Here is a 17,716-nt window from a genome sequence, read left to right on the forward strand (position 1 = left end):
TGTAGAATTATAGGGTTGCTGGCTATACCCGCCCAATTACGCCCACTTCACACGGATTAGTGCAAGTTTCATGCCATGCGAATAAATGCTATATCAGTACTGTGCCCCCGTCAACTTTGTGCTGGTACATCCTTTTCCTTGCAAGAGTTGATTAACGCTGTTGTTTGTGCTGCTCTGCATTGCATTATACTCCCTTACACTGTGCAAGGGTCCATGCTAAAGGTCAACCTAAGAAGAGAGGGGCTGGTTACATAGATGAGATCAGTGTCAGGCAACTTTGTACCTTTGTAGCCTAAAAACTTAACCATAGTTGGTACAGGTGGCAAAAACTGAAATATACACCCAGGGTGCATAAAGAAACGCTTGCACTGCTTGATCAATGCAAATGCTGTGTTGATATTGCCCAGTCTGTGCAAATGACAGTGCCAAATTACACTAGAACTGGTTCACAATACCCGACACCAGTGCAATGAATGCACACCGAATCCAGAACTTTTATTTATTTGCTCTTTGGTGATTTGATTTGCATGCCCAAAGGCTGCTTCCCTGTGAGGCATACTGTAGATTTGCGCGGCACAGTGTGACACTCGGACATTTAGAGATATCCCTACAACCTGTTCAGTTCCCTTAGTATTGGTGTGATGTGGTGGGTAAGCTGTTTTCCAGCCACCACCACCATCATATTGACAGTTATAGACCCTTAGCTTTAATTGAAAAACAAGCCCTGTAAGGTTAGTGCTTCTGGTTGAAAATGCCGGCTTTGCTGATAGTCATTCTCATGGCACCAGATGAACTGACAGCTGAGTAGGACAGTTCTACATTTCTAGAGCATGTTCCTCCTGTTATGTCCACTGGAATTTTGTGACACCTCCTTCTTGATGTCAACAGTTTTGCCATGTATAAAAACACTGTAATTAACAGGTGTTATATTAGCCCTTTTACTGGAGGTCTCTTTGTTGTTAACTTCCAAAGGGGTATAACAGAGTTAAACATTCCTGGGTTCGAACTTCCAAACGCATATGCTGTGAAAACCTAAACATGTTGTCTTAGCACAAATCTGTAACCGCTGCAGCCATCTTTACCCTATGCCAGCCAAGCACTCGAGTTAAGTTTAAAGCCTCCAATCCATGACGCGCCCACAATGCAAGGATTTCTGATTGGTTTGGGGAGCAGCAAGGGTTTGCATTTCTGTATCTATGGGAAGGTGGTTGTTATACTTTCTCAAGACTTCAGAATACTGCACCTGGGTAACGTCTTTGTTCCTGTTCCTTCACAAATTCTCCATTAGATCCCTGAATGCGAAAACTTTAAAATATGTACTCTTGTGAGGTTTAAGCTCATTTGGGATGCTGTGGTATCCTCTCATCTCTGTGATTCACAGACACATTTTTAGGGTCAAGCCTACGAGAGCATGCGCTAGCGCGTGCATCTCACTTGAACTAACACATGTGTATCGCTTGCTAGGCACTGTTGTATAGATAAAAGGGCTTGCCGACCGCTCTTTACTTACCATTTGTTGGCTTGTGTGGCACTATTCTTTACAGCCTCATTATTCGCCAAGGCAGGCCTAACATCCTTTCCTCTCTGTGGAGCAGGGACCAAGGACTGATTGATTCAATTTAATCAGTGCCAATCCACTGCTCCCAACATGATTGAGGTACTATTTTGTTCTTTTTAACCTCTAGTGCCCAGCAAACAGAAGGTGTTTGACTGGCAAAAATGTACTCAGCAGGACGAACAAAATTACAAATATTTATTTTCTATTATTAACTTTCTTTTATTTTGCCAAGTCTTCTTTTCTCGCTTTGCACAAATTTTCTTTTGTTTTTGACTGTGGGCGTTGTTTTCAAAAGATGAAGATTATTTTATTGCAAAGCGACATTCTTTTTTTCTCATGTGTCATTTCTGAAATGATGATTTAACACAATCAATCAATCAATCAATCAATCAAAGCATTTATATAGCGCACTACTCACCCGTGGGGTCTCAAGGCGCTTGGGGAGGGGGGGGTCCGCTACTGCTCGAACAGCCAGGTCTTGAGCTGCTTCCTGAAGGCGAGGTGGTCTTGGGTCAGGCGAAGGTGGGTCGGGAGGGAGTTCCAGGTCTTGGCGGCCAGGTAGGAGAAGGACCTTCCCCCTCTGGTGGCTCTTTGGAAGCGGGGGACGGCGGCGAGGGCGTGGCCGGTCGATCGAAGCTGGCGTGTGGGAGCGTAGAAGTTGAGTCGGCTGTTGAGGTATCCTGGGCCTTGGTTGTGTAGGGCTTTGTGTGCGTGGGTGAGGAGACGGAAGGTGATTCTCTTGTTGACCGGGAGCCAGTGCAGGTCTCTCAGGTGTCCGGAGATGTGGCTGCGGCGGGGGATGTCCAGGATGAGTCGTGCTGAGGTGTTCTGGATCCGCTGGAGTCTCTTCTGAAGTTTGGCGGTGGTACCGGCATAGAGGGAGTTGCCGTAGTCCAGACGGCTGGTGACGAGGGCCTGGGTCACCGTCTTCCTAGTCTCGGTGGGGATCCACCGGAAGATCTTACGTAGCATGCGCAGGATGTTGAAGCACGACGCGTTAACTTGTCTGGTCATGGAGAGGGAGGAGTCCAGGATGAAGCCCAGGTTGCGTGCGTGGTCTGTTGGTTTGGGTGCGCTGCCCAGGGCGGGGGGCCACCAGGAGTCATCCCAGGCGGAGGGTGAAGGGCCCAGGATGAGGACTTCCGTCTTGTCCGAGTTCAGTTTCAGGCGGCTGTTCATCATCCACTTGACTACGTCTGTCATCCCTTCGTGAAGGTTGGCTCTGGCGGTGGCGGGGTCGTTGGTGAGGGAGAGGATCAGCTGGGTGTCGTCGGCGTAGGAGAGGATGTTGAGGTTGTGTTGGCATGCGATGGCTGCGAGGGGGCTCATGTAGACGTTGAAGAGGGTTGGGCTGAGCGAGGAGCCTTGAAGAACGCCGCCGATGACTTCGGTGGCTTCTGATCTGAACGGGGGGAGGCAGACTCTCTGTGTCCTTCCAACGAGGAAGGAGATGATCCATTCTAGTGCCTTCTCCTGGATTCCGATGTTGCTGAGGCGCTGCACTAGGGTATGGTGGCAGACAGAGTCGAAAGCCGCGGAGAGGTCTAGGAGGATGAGGGCCGCTGTTTCTCTGTTGTCGAGCAGGGCTCGGATGTCATCGGTGGCTGCGATCAGGGCGGTCTCGGTGCTGTGGTTGGCCCGGAAGCCAGACTGCGAGAGGTCGAGGGATCCGTTCGTTTCGAGGAAGGCGGCCAGCTGTTTGTTGACCGTCTTCTCGATGACTTTTGCAAGGAACGGGAGCAGCGAGATGGGGCGGTAGTTCTTGAGGTCGGTGGGGTCGGCTGATGGCTTCTTTAGTAGAGCGCTGAGTTCGGCGTGCTTCCAGCTCTCCGGGTAGGTAGCGGAGTCGAAGGAGGTGTTGATGATATCCCGCAGGTGGGGTGCGATGACAGCGTCGGCCTTGTTGAAGATGTGGTGAGGGCAGGGGTCGGTCGGAGATCCGGAGTGGATGGAGTTCATGGTGCGGATGGTGTCTTCAGTGCTGACCGGGGTCCAGGCACAGAGGGTGGTGGTGGTGGGGGGCGGTGGTTCTGTCGTGGCGTGCGTCGGTTGAGTTCTGAAGCTGTTGTGTATGTCCGCGATCTTGTTGTGGAAGTAGGATTCAGTTCAGGATCCAATTCGCCGCACTCCAATCTTCCCCACTCTAGTCCACACCAATCCACCCCACTTCACATCACACCAATCCACCCCACCAAATCCACACCTTCCCAGACCAATCAAATGCCTCCCACATCCCCAATCCAATCCACTCCAATCTGCTCCAATCCAATTTGCCCCACGCCAATCCCAAAAATCTGCTGACTCCAATTCAAAACAATCTGCCCCACTCCAGTCCAGAACAATATGCCCACTCCAATCCAAATCAATCTGCACCTCTCCAATACAAAACAACCTGCCCCACTCCAATTTAAACAGTCTGCCCCACCACAATCTGCCCCACTCCAAATCAAAACAACCTGCCCCACTCCAATCTAAAACAATCTGCCCCACTCCAATCTAAAACAGTCTGCCCCACTCCAATCTGCCCTACTCCAATCCAAAACAATCTGCCACACTGCAATCTTCTGCAGTCCAATCTGCCACACTCCAACTCAATCTGCCCCATTCCAGTACAATAGAATCTGCACAGCCCAATCCAAAACAATTGTCCCCACTCTAATCTAAAACAATCTTCCCTACTTCAATCTGCCCCACTCCAATCCAAAACAGTCTGCCCCACTACAATATGTCCCACTCCAATCCAAACAATACACCCCACTCAATCCATTACACCCTACTCTAGTTCACCTCAATACGGTCCAATCCACCCACTCCAGTCCATCCCAATCACATCCACCAACCCCATTCAATATACCCCACTGCAATCTAATCCACCCTACTCCAATTCACCCCATTCAACCCCAATCCAATCCAACCCACCCAATGTGCAACAAGCAATCCAAACCAATCTGCCCTCACTCCAATCTGCCCTACTCGAATCCAGAAAAGTTTGTCCCACTTCAATCTGCTGCCGTCCAATCCAAAACAATCTGCCCCACTCTAATGAGCTCCACTCCAATCCAAAACAATCTGTCCCACTCAAGTATTCTCCACTTCAATCAGCTCCAATCCAAAGCAATCTGCCAAACTCCAACCTGCATCACTCCAGTCCAAAACAATCTTCCCTATTCCAATCCAAAACAGTTTGTTTCACTTCAATCTGCCCCATTCCAATCCAAAACGTTCTGCCTCACTCAATCCAAATCAATCTGCCCCACTCCAATCTGCCCCATTTCAATCGAACACAATCTACCCCACTCAATCCAAGACAATCTTCCCCACTCCAATCCAAAACTATCTGCCCCACTCTCATTTACCCCACTCCAAACAAGTCCACCTCACCCCAATACACCCACCCCATCCAAATTCACCCCACTCCAATCCACCGCAATCCACCCCACCCAATCCAATCTACCTCACACCAATCCAATCCACCCCTATCCAATCTACCCCACTCCAATTCTATCCACCTCACCTCACCCCAATCAAATCCACCCCACTCTATTCCAAAACAATGTGCCACACTCCGATTGCCCCATTCAAAATCTGCCCCACTCAATCCAAAACAATCTGCAACACTTAGTCGAAAACAATCTGCCCCACCCAATTCAAACCAATCTGCCCCACTCCAATCCAAAACAATGCACCCCACTCCAATTGCCCCACAACAATCTATTCCACTCAATCCTAAACAATCTGCAAGGCGCAATCCAAAACAATCTGCCCACTCCAATCCAGAACAATCTGCTCCACTTCAATCTGCACCACTCCAATACAAAACAATCTGCCCCACTCCAGTCCAAAACAATTTGCCCCACTTCAATCTGTCCCACTTCAATCCAAAACAATCTGCCCCACTCTGATGAGCCCCACACCAATCCAAAACAATCTGCCCCACTTCAATATGCTTCACTCCAATCAGCTCCAATTGAAAACAATCTGCCCCACTCCAATCTGAACAACTCCAGTCTGCCCCCTCCAACCAAAAACAATCTGCACACTCCAATGCAAAACAATCTGCCACACTCCAACAAGCCCCATTTTAATTGAACACAATCTATCTCACTCCAGTATGCTCCACTCCAATCAGCTCCAATACAAAGCAATCTGCCCCACTCCAGTCTGCACAACCCCAGTCTGCCCCACTCCATTCCAAAACAATCTGCCCTATTCCAATCCAAAACAGTTTGTTCCACTCCAATCTGCCCCACTCCAATCCAACACGTTCTGCCTCACTCAATCCAAAGCAATCTGCCCCACTCCAATCCAAAACAATCTGCTATATTCCAATCCAAAACAGTTTGTTCCACTCCAATCTGCCCCACTCCAATCCAAAACGTTCTGCATCACTCAATCCAAAGCAATCAGCCCTACTCCAATCCAAATCAATCTGCCATATTCCAATCCAAAACAGTTTGTTCCACTCCAATCTGCCCCTCTCCAATCCAAAACATTCTGCCTCACTCAATCCAAAAAAATCTGCCGCACTCCAATCTGCCCCAATTCAATTGAAATCAACATGCCCCACTAAAATCTGCCCCACTCCAATCCACTCCACTCCAGTCCACCTTATTCCAATACACTCACTCCATCCCAATTCACCTCACTCCAAACTACCACTGTCCACCCCAATCCAATCCAATCCACACCACACCAATCCAGCCCAATCCAATCTACCCCACTCTAATCCAATCCACCTCACCTCAATCCAATCCATCACACTCCCTTCTCAATCCACCTGACTCCAATCCATATCAATCTGCCCCACTCCAATTCAACACAATGTGCCTCATTCCAATCAGCCTCCCTCCAATCCAAAATAATCTGCCCCACTCCAGTCTGCCCTACTCCAAACCCAAAAAATCTCTCCCACTTCAATCTATAATAATCCGCCCACTCCAATCCGCTCCAATCCAATTCACCCTTTTCCAATTCAATCCACCTCACCCAATCCAATCCACCCCACTACAATCCACCTCAACCCATTCCAGTCCACCCCAATCCAGCCAAATCCAATCTACCCCAACCCAATCCACCCCATCAAATCACACCTCACTTCAATATAAAACAATCTGCCCCACTCCAATCTGCCTTACTCGAATCTGCCCAATTTCAATCTATCCAACTCCAATTCACCCCAACCCACTCCAATCCACCCCACCCAATCCAATCCACCTCTATCTAATCAGCCCCACTCCAATCAAAAACAATCTGCCTCACTCCAATCTGTACTACTCAATCCAAAACGGTTTGCCCCACTCCAATCCAAAACAATTTGCCCACTCCAATCTACAACACTCCAGTCTAAAACAATTTGCCCCACTCCAATCTGCCCCAATCTAATGCAAAACAATCTGCCCCACTCAATCTAAAACAGTCTGCCCACTCCAAACTGAAACGATCTGCCCCACTCCAATCTGCCTCACTCCAATCTGCCCAACTTCCATCAAACATAACTCCGATTCGACCCACTCAACTCCAGTCCAATCCACCTTACCCCAATGCACACACTCCATCCCAACACCAATCCACCACAATCCACCTCACCACACCACACTCCAATCCAATCCACCCCACACCAATGTAATACACCTAATCCAGCCCAATCAAATCTAAAACACTCCAATGAAATCCACCTCACCCCAATCCAATCCACACCACCCCCTCATCAATCCAACATTCCCCACTCCAATCCAAAACAATGTGCCCCACTCCACTTGTACCACAACATTCTGCCCCACTCAATCTAAAAAAAATCTTCCCCACTCCAATCCAAAACATTCTGACCCACTCCAATCCAAAACAATCCGCCACACTCCAATCCAGAAAAAATTGCATAATTCCAATCTGCACCACTCCAATCCAAAACAATCTGCCCGTTCCAATCTGCCCAATGCGAGTCCAAAACTATTTACCCCGCTCTAATCTGCCCCACTCCAATCCAAAACAATCTGTCTCACTCCAGTCCAAAACAATCTGTCCCACTCTAATATGGTCCACTCCCATCAGCTCCAATCCAAAACAGCCTGCCCCACTCCAATCTGCACCACTTCAATCCAAAACAATCTTGCCAACTCCAATCTGCCCCACTCAATCCAACCCACCTCACCCCAATCCACCTCACTCCAATCCACCTCACACCACCCCAATCTACCTCACACCACCCCAGTCCACCCCAATTCAATCCACCCCAACCCAGATGAATTCAGTCTACCCGACTCCAATCCTCCCCAAACCCCCCACCCTAACCCAGTTCACCCCACCCATTCCATTCCACCCCATTTAAATTCATCCCACCCCAATCTAATCCACACCACTCAATCCAATCCCCTTCACTCCTATCCAATCAAACAACTGCAACCCAATCTACTCCACTCCCATCCACCCCACCAACCCCAGTCCATTCCAGAACACCCTATTCCAATCCACCCCACTCCAATATACCCCACTCCAGTCTACCCCACTCCATTCCACTCCTATCTACCCTCTCCAACCCACTCCACCCCAATCCAATCCATGCTACCCCATTCCTATCCATCCACTCAATCTAATCCATCCCATCCATTACATCCCACTCCTTTCCACCCCAATCCATTCCATTCAACCCCAGTTCACTCCAAACCAACCTCACTCCAGTCCACCCCACTCCACTCCCCCACCCCAATCCAATCTACCCCACCTCATTCCATTTCAATCCACCCCACCGCAAACAAGTCCACCACCCCATTTCAACCCACCCCACTCAAATCTAATTCACCCCATCCAGTTCATGCCACTCCAATCCACCCCACACTACCCCAATCCAATCCACCTCACCCCACCCCAGTTCAGTCCACCCCACTCAATCCAATGCATCCAGCCTACCACACACCAATCCACCCCATTCACATCTAATCCAATCCACCCCACTCCAATCCAATACCCCCCTTCTGTTCAATCCACCCCTCACCTCCACTCTAATTCAATCCACTCCTACCCACCCTACTCTAATCCAATCTACCCCAATCTGTTCCAATCCACCCCACCACAAACCATCTGTCCCACTCCAAAATAATCTGACCCACTCCAGTCCAAAACAATCTACCTCACTCCAATCCAAAACAATCTGCTCCCTCCAATCCAAAACAATCTGCTCCACTCCAATCTAAAACAATCCGCCCAACTTCAGCCTGCCCCATGCCAATACAAAACAGTCTGCCACACTCCAATCCACAGCAATCTGCCCCACTCAAATCCAAAACAATTTGCCCCATTCCAATCTGCCCCACTCCAGTCTAATCCAATCCAATCCACCTCACCCCAATTCACCCACTCCATCCCAATTCGCCCCACTCCAATCCACCACAATCCATTCCGATCAAATCTACCCCACTCCAATCCAATCCACATCACCCCAATCCAAATCACCCACTCCCGCACCAATGCACCCCACTCCATTCCATTCCACTCCATCCAAAATAATCTGCCCACTCCATTCCATTCCACCCCACTCCAGTCCATCCCATCCCACTCCACTCCACCCCAGTCCACTCCAATCCACCTCACTCCAGTCCACCTCAATCCAGTCCACCCCACTGGATCCCATTTCAATCCATCAAAATCCAATCTAACCCACCCTATCCAGTCCATCCTCCTCCAATCCACACCACTCCACTGCAGTCCAATCCTCCTCGCTCTACTCCAATCCACCCCACTCTACCCTAATCCAATCCACCCAGCCCAATTTAGTCAGTATTCAGTGCAATCCGTCTAGCCAGCTACACTCCAATCCAACCCACTCCAGTCCAATCCAATCCAATCCAATTTACCACACTCCAATCCAACTCACTTCAATCCAGTCCACCTCCCTCCAGTCCATTTCAATCCAATCCACCCTTTCACTCCACTCTTATTCACCCCACTCTAAACCACCACACTCTAATCCCATCCACACCAGTCTAATCCTCCCCAATCCAATCCACCCCAATCAAATCCCCATCACCCCATTTCAATCCACCCCTCTCCTATCCAATCCACCCAATCCAGCCCACCCACTCCAATCCACCCCACTCCACTCAATTCAACCCACTCTACCCCAATCCAATCCACCCCATTCTACCCTAATCCAATCCACCCCACTACCTCAAACCAATTCAGCCCACTCCATCCTATTGCACCCACTCCACTCAATGGCACTCACGCTATGCCACCCCAATCTAGGATTTTACAAGACTGCACTCTACAACACTCTCTGCCGATGAACCACTAAACTCTACTCCCCTCTCCTCTACTCAACTCTACAACTCTCTACCCCCCCCCCCCCCCACTCCACTCTAGGACACTTCACACCACTAACTTTTTGCCATGATGAGCATCCGCCACACTGGTGTACAACATTGCAAAAACATGTTGCCAAAGTCTATAGCTCCTGTGCTGGCGGGACCTCTTGGCTTTTCCAATGCTTGTTTTCTTCTGTTACCAAATGGTTGACAAACTTCGAAATGGCATGTGGGAGGACTTTCAATTAACAATGTACACACTCACTCACCCACATACACATACACTCTCTCTTTGTCCCTCTCTTCTGCCTTCAAGAGGGTGAAACACTGTGGTAGACCTCTGGGTGAGCAGAGACCAAGACTCTGGAATGACGTAGACAAAACCCTTCACCTAAACTGTACCCAACCAAATGAAGTTCTTGAAGGGCCTAAATACTGACCTCGTCAAACTTACTTTCAGTTGAGATCACCAGGAACAAGGCTTGTGCTGACGAATAACCTACATTCACATTCACTCCACCACATTAGCAGCTAACTTCCCCTTCCAACAATCAAAGTGTACTCTCCACCTGCCAGTGCTCTGAAGTTACCAAAAAACAACACAGCCCACTCCTAACTCTGGACTTGGTGCTAGTATCAGACAGATACAATAGTGCTTAACTTTCAGAAAACTATAATGCCACCTTCGTGGTGTAAATGAATTGTGAAACCTTAAAATGGGCCCATGGCACTTGCATGAAAAAGACTCCTAAGTATGTGGGTAGGTGTTCATGATGCTTTTTGGGGAGGGCGAGAGATGTAGAGCTTAAACCTTTGGCGCTAAGGGCATTAAAAACCAAGCTGGGATCCTGTGTTCTTATTCACTGGTTCTGAAGCGCCGTATTGCCTACAAACACTCTGTTACACATATCCTACTGTCACAGACAAGTCACTAGTCTTTACCAGGCGGAAGCCACCTGATGTTATGGTAATATACCTCAGATGCGTCAAGACCAGAGCTCTCAAGTTTCCCAGGCCTGTGCTGTTATGGTGTAGGGACAGTAGAAAGCTGCAGGACAGTATCCCTTCGGGTCTACGCCCAGGACCTTGGACGGCCCTTCCTTTGTGGGGATCGGGAAAAGCAGGACGCAAGAGGAACAGAGGATAGTCCAGTGCAGGATGGTTTAGAAGAGGCCGCAGACGGGAAGGATACCCCCCCCCCCCCCCCCCCCCCCCACACACACACACACACAAGTAGATGAACAAATACATAAGAGAGGGAGTTAAAAAACGAAAGTAAAAGAAGCACAGCACAGTATTGTCTAGGCTAATCAATGTCTGTGGCTGCAGACAAGACTGATGCATGAGTAGCTCGCGCAATCCAAGTTTTTAACTTGCATTCTGGGACTTGGCGTTCTTATTTTATCACTGGATAAACATGACAACAAGATGCAGAATGCAAAGCAAAAAAAGCGTGAGTGGGTTGAGCTACTCACACGTGGACCTAGGTAACTTGAGAGCTTTCGAAGACTCTCACTCACTTCCAGCCAGAGCAGCAAAAGGTGAAAGTTTGGGGCCCTCAATGGTTGTGCCTCCTGGGCGCCGCAACAGCTTCAGGGGTCTGCAGGAGATGAGCTATTGTGGAAGGACTGAAGGGGCAATATAGCTCGACTGGTTAATGCAACTACTGCATGGATCTGTGTTTAACGTGCTGGCCTTCTTTTTATCTGTCAGCGGCGTTCATCCAGCCTTTTCGTCTTCTGAGGTTGATAAAACGCTAGGACGTAATAGCACTTGTTATCACGCGCCACGCCGCACGTTTTTATGTGAGCTGTACAAGAGGTTGATAATATATCACCCCATCTTGTACAGATGCACCGTCCTGGCCAGACATCATCTGTCTGCTGAAGGACAAGAATGTAAACAGCGCCGCTGGCGAGACCATATGTTATGTCTCCAGCTCGCTCGCCGTTTCCTAAACAGAACGGTTGCCAAGAAACCAGAGGCCGAAGACACCTCCGGCCCGGCCTATTTGCCGCTATCAGGTCGGAGCAGTGGGACCTCCGCGCATTTCCGCGTATTTGCAGTCAGTTACTCCCCATTACCGCGGCAGATGGGCTGCTTTTTTGGTTTTACAGCCCAGTTTTCATTTCTGCCCTTGAATTGCGCAACTGGGGGCGATAGTTTGTGTTGCCGGGCAATTGGTTTTTACATGGGCACCGCGGCGCCGAAGCAAGATGCTCCAGCGATCATTTTATTTTAATATCAGAAGCCTGGAAGAAGCTGATTGGATGGTGGTTCGTTCTGGCATGACATGGGGCCATGTCACCAAAGCCAGCTCGTGGCACGTGACTGCTGGCTCCATGAATAGATTTTAGCCTGGGTGAAGGCGCTCTATTCTAATGAAATATACAGAAATTTGCTGTCTCGGGTTTAGCAACCTCGCATGAGTACAGATTTCCAAATCTAAGCATACACAAATGTTTCCAAGAGTATTACTAGATACCTGTGAGAACCAGTGCAGGAATGAGGGGTCCAGCTTATTTCAACAGATAATAGCAATTTTTTGTTAAAGTACCATCAGTGCTGGAATTGGAAACACTTTACTCTGGGAACCTATAAATTGGGGGTCAAGGTGGGCAACAAAAACAAGGTGGAGTCACAAGGGGCTGAGTCAGAAAAAAGCAGGCTTACAGTTAACTTATACATTTGTATTTAAAAAAAACTCTGTTACAGATACATTAGTACCAAGAAGAAAGTGACAGTAAATCTGTTCTGTCTTAGTTCGATGCAAAGCCGGCATTTTAAAATATGTTATGGGGCAGTGGCGGCCGGTAATTGTATGAGGGTGAGAGCGCACGGGACACACATGCACACATGCACACTCACAACCATGCATTTAAACACGTGCGCACACACACATACACATTCATTCACAACACTTATGACTAAATATTCAAGCATGCACGCACCCACCAAACATTATTAAAAAAAAACACATTTAACTGCAGCTCTGCCTAGGAGGTCCCAGAAGGTGTGAAACCTGGGCCGATAATCGTGAACATTACCTGCGCCATCTTGCCCGATGATCCCTTTCTACGCGCACATAGGCCGCAGCCATTTTGATCGACCGCAACCATTTTGTGTTCTGTTGTTCACCTCTGTTTCTCCTGCACTCCCACAAGTATCTGTATAAACCTCTGACCGACTTGGTATGTGTGCTGAGGGCCATAATCAAGCAGACATGCCCTCGTTTTATGTTAGCTTCAAAGGGACATTCTATTGCCACCACAAACCTCTGCCCTCCTTGTTCCTCCCCATCCCTGTGCAGATAACCAAAGATCGTAGATACAAAAAGGTCCCGCACTAACCTGGCTTATTGCACCCCGAAGAATGCACCTCCCGATGGACAATAGAACTTGTTTCCCTATCAACAGTAAAAGACGATAAAACCTGACCAGCCTCGCATGTTCTCGACCCTGAGGCAAAGGCCAGCTGCACGATAAGCATCATAGGTCCGACTGTTTATGATTGGGAGGGTACGAAGCAACTTGTCCGGAATGTTTGGCATCTTGTCCAGGGCGGGGGGTACTAAGTTTACATGACACCGCTCATAAAGATTGTATTGTCGAAACACTGTATAAAAGTGGCCTGTTGAAGAGCTGAAGTTGAAACACCTCCCTCAGAGACATCCCGGTGTCTGCAGTAGACGTGCTCCCCTCTGGAGAAATAAACCTTGTTCTTGTCTTTCAGTTCCAGCGCCTGCCTCGTTATTTTCATAGAATCGAAGGTGACTTAAAGGTGACAAGTCAAGCAGTTTCGGGGGTCTCAAAGGAGGTGCTTTTCCATAATTGGCGTCCCAAACGTGGGGCCCATCAGCGACTCGCCGGTCCAAGTAAGAGAGGTCCCAACGACGGAGTGAACAACTAACCGATTGGGGTTAACCTGCCTTGAGAGGACCCTCGTCTGGCTGCCGATCAACCTGAACTTCACCAGTTCCGAACGGACCTCTCTCTCGAGTGACCTGCGGTCCTGACTGGGACCCTAAAGGATTGCCGTATCGATATCGGAGTAAGAGGACAATCGGGCGCTGGAAGGGGAAGATGAAGAACTGTCCATAAGGTCCAGGTAAGGTCGTAAAGTACGACAAAATTGACTGTCTGATTATATTGAAATTGTTTGGTTGAATACTGGTATTCCGTTCTTTGAAGTTATTGGTAGTAATTGAGACATTCCCTGCTTGCAAACAACGTAGAATAGGAATATTCCCTCTTTGCAGGCAGCGAAGGGCAGGTAGCGCAGACCTTTGTTCACGACCTATTGAGATTGTTTATTGACCGCTTGTACGTCATGCCTGTCTTCTCAAAATTGTTTGATTGTTTTGGACCGGACCGTTTGTTAGAGGTCAGTCATCCAGCACCGCCGGAAGGTACCCCTAACAAGGACATGTATGTTAAATATGGAGTAGCCATCATTGCTTATAGCAAACTGTGGCACAAATACACTAGGAAGGACCGGGTAAATCAGTGGCCACTGACGGGATCTTTTGATCTCGCTAAAATAGAAATATAGGAAATAGCGCTCCACAAAAAGAAAGCTACGCCAGCCATGCTCGACAACTATGGCCTCTGGCGAAAAGAAGCAATGCAACGAAAGAAAAGAGATGAAGCCAGGCAGGATAAAGAAATACGAAAGTCTGCTTACCAGACCTGTAAAAAGCTAGAAGATGAAATAAAAGAAAGGGAAAACGATAAAAATGAACAAGAATCGAAAATATCAGGCCAGTACCGTGTTAGAACGCCTTTAACTCATTATCCCGAGTTACCGGCTAAACAGAGAACAAATGATGGGATCACTGACATAATATCGAGCAACATAATATCGACTACCAAAAATATCGGCGACAAAATATCGACAGACAGAATATCGACTTTGTATCTACAAACAGGTAAGTACAAAAATATCGAGTAAAAAATATCATTTACAAATATATAGTTTGTAATATCGAATTTCTTAAAAACAATGTTAAACTAAATGAATATTAAAAATTATTTACTAAAATATACTTAAAAATACTTAAATTACCTTATAATAATTACATAATTAATGAAAGTTATATAAAAAAAATTACAATCATATTTGTTAAAACATATATATATAGTAACATACTATAATTAAAAAATATCCAATATTATTACCGTAGGATAGCGGAAGTGTAAAATTACTATTACCACTCCAGAGAGTGCAACAGTAGATAAGGCGTTGGCTAGCGTAGAGGTAAAAATTACTATTCCCACTCCAGAGAGTGCAACAGTAGGGAAAGCGTTGGATAGCGTAGGGGTAAAAATTACTATTCCCACTCCAGAGAGTGCAACAGTAGGGAAAGCGTTGGATAGCGTAGAGGTAAAAATTACTATTCCCACTCCAGAGAGTGCAATAGTAGGGAAAGCGTTGGATAGCGTAGGGGTAAAAATTACTATTCCCACTCCAGAGAGTGCAACAGTAGGGAAAGCGTTGGATAGCGTAAAGGTAAAAATTACTATTCCCACTCCAGAGAGTGCAACAGTAAGGAAAGCGTTGGATAGCGTAGGGGTAAAAATTACTATTCCCACTCCAGAGAGTGCAACAGTAGGGAAAGCGTTGGATAGCGTAGGGGTAAAAATTACTATTCCCACTCCAGAGAGTGCAACAGTAGGGAAAGCGTTGGATAGCGTAGGGGTTAAAATTACTATTCCCACTCCAGAGAGTGCAACAGTAGGGAAAGCGTTGGATAGCGTAGGGGTAAAAATAACTATTCCCACTCCAAAGAGTGCAACAGTAGGGAAAGCGTTGGATAGCGTAGGGGTTTAAATTACTATTCCCACTCCAAAGAGTAAAATTAGCTAAATTAACATAATTATCAATTAATCAATTTAATAAAATTAATTATCAATGAAAATTTAATTAATTACCAAATAAAAATTATTTAACAATGAATTATAAATAAATAACACGACATAAATTAACATATTTAATTAATTAAAATTAAAGAACTTCCCACCCTACTCCCCTATAAACCCACAACCCGCTACAGAAATTAATTTAGTTAAATTAACATAATTATCAATTAATCAATTAAATCAAATTAATTGGCAATTAAAATGTAATTAATTACAAAATAATAATTAATTACCAATTAATTATAAACAAATACAAATAAATACATTTACATATTTAATTAAGTATAATTAAATTACTTTCCACCCTACTCCCCTATAAACCCACAACCCCCTACAGAAATTAAATTAGTTAAATTAACATAATTATCAATTAATCAATTAAATAAAATTAATTGGCAATTAAAATGTAATTACAAAATAAAAATTATTTAACAATTAATTATAAACAAATACCAATAAATAGATTTACATATTTAATTAATTATAATTAAATGACTTCCCACCCTATTCCCCTATAAACCCACAACCCGCTACAGAATTAAATTACGCAAAATGTAAATAACATTAAATTAAATAATTAAATTACATTATGACATAAATAAACACTTTTAACACATAAAATACACTATAAAAAATTAGATATTATTAAATGTTCGATATTTTTATTAACCTATATTATGTACCTCGATATTTTGACTATCTATTTTAAAATTCAATATTACATTACTCACCTTCAAAACGATATTTTTGGTGTCTATATTCTGTTCATTCGATATTCTGTCCAGCCTATATTTTGTACTCAATATTATGTCCATTCGATATTTTGTAGTCGATATTTTGACTGTGCACCAAATGGGTCCCTCGATCATCTACATGCCACCTCCTTATGCCCCTACTCATCCCGTAGTACAGCACCAAGACAGCCAGGTACCAACGGAGACGCCACAACCGTTTCCGCTCCAGTCGAGCCACTTGCACCAAGTGCCTCATCAACAAACGCATTAGTAGAAGTAGGATCAATAGAAAAGGGGTTGCCCAGGGTTCCACGATTAAGTACGCACGAGCTGGCAAACATTGACAAAATATTCAAACCCTCGTGAAGAGAAAAGAAACGGAAGGGTATGTGACTGACATATGCAATTCTTATGTCGAGAGCCACAAACGATTCTTCATTGTGCGCTTCTGCTACTACACACTTACTGTCTAAGAAGAGAAATATCAGGATGTAGGGCCCGGGAGACTAATGGCTCTTTATAGAAAAGTTGACATAGGAGACGAAAACGGCGACGATGTAGCAGAACTCTTTTCGTCCACGTTAGAAGCATTCCACCACCTCATAGAACAAGGGCGGATAGATACAGACAGAGCATCGAAGCTAGTAATACCCCCAATAGAGAAACTAGATAACATGATGCCGATAAAGGAAGTTGCTCCGTATTGGGTTCCCCCTAAGGGACAAGGGACTAATGACGACATAAACCATCAGGACACTAAAGGGAGGGTGGTCTACAATTGGGTGTATCAGCCATGGGACAGACAGGACATCCTGACGTTCTGTAAATCTCTGTCAGATTTATGAAAGAATCCCACCGCCTTTTACACAGAACTAGGTACCGCTTTGGGGTCATCAATAATAACACTTGCCGACATCGACTTGTTCTTCGGGTTATGTTTGCCAGCCGATGTGTGGAAGAAGATTAGGAGGATAGACCACACAGAATTGCTCGGTCATACCTGGGAACAACTCAGCACATTAGACAAACAGCGGAATCCTGGCCAAAAACCAGTTAAAGCTATATTGGACCTCCCTGATAAAATAGTGCAGAAGGTAAAAACACTGATACCGGAGAAAAAGATAGATTCGTCCATAGTAACAGCGTGCCGCCAGAAACCACAAGAGGATGTCTCCGAGTATTTCTCGAGATTCGAAACAGTGTTCTCAG

This window comes from Lissotriton vulgaris, chromosome 5 (assembly GCF_964263255.1).
Source record: "Lissotriton vulgaris chromosome 5, aLisVul1.2, whole genome shotgun sequence".
NCBI lineage: Eukaryota > Metazoa > Chordata > Amphibia > Caudata > Salamandridae > Lissotriton > Lissotriton vulgaris.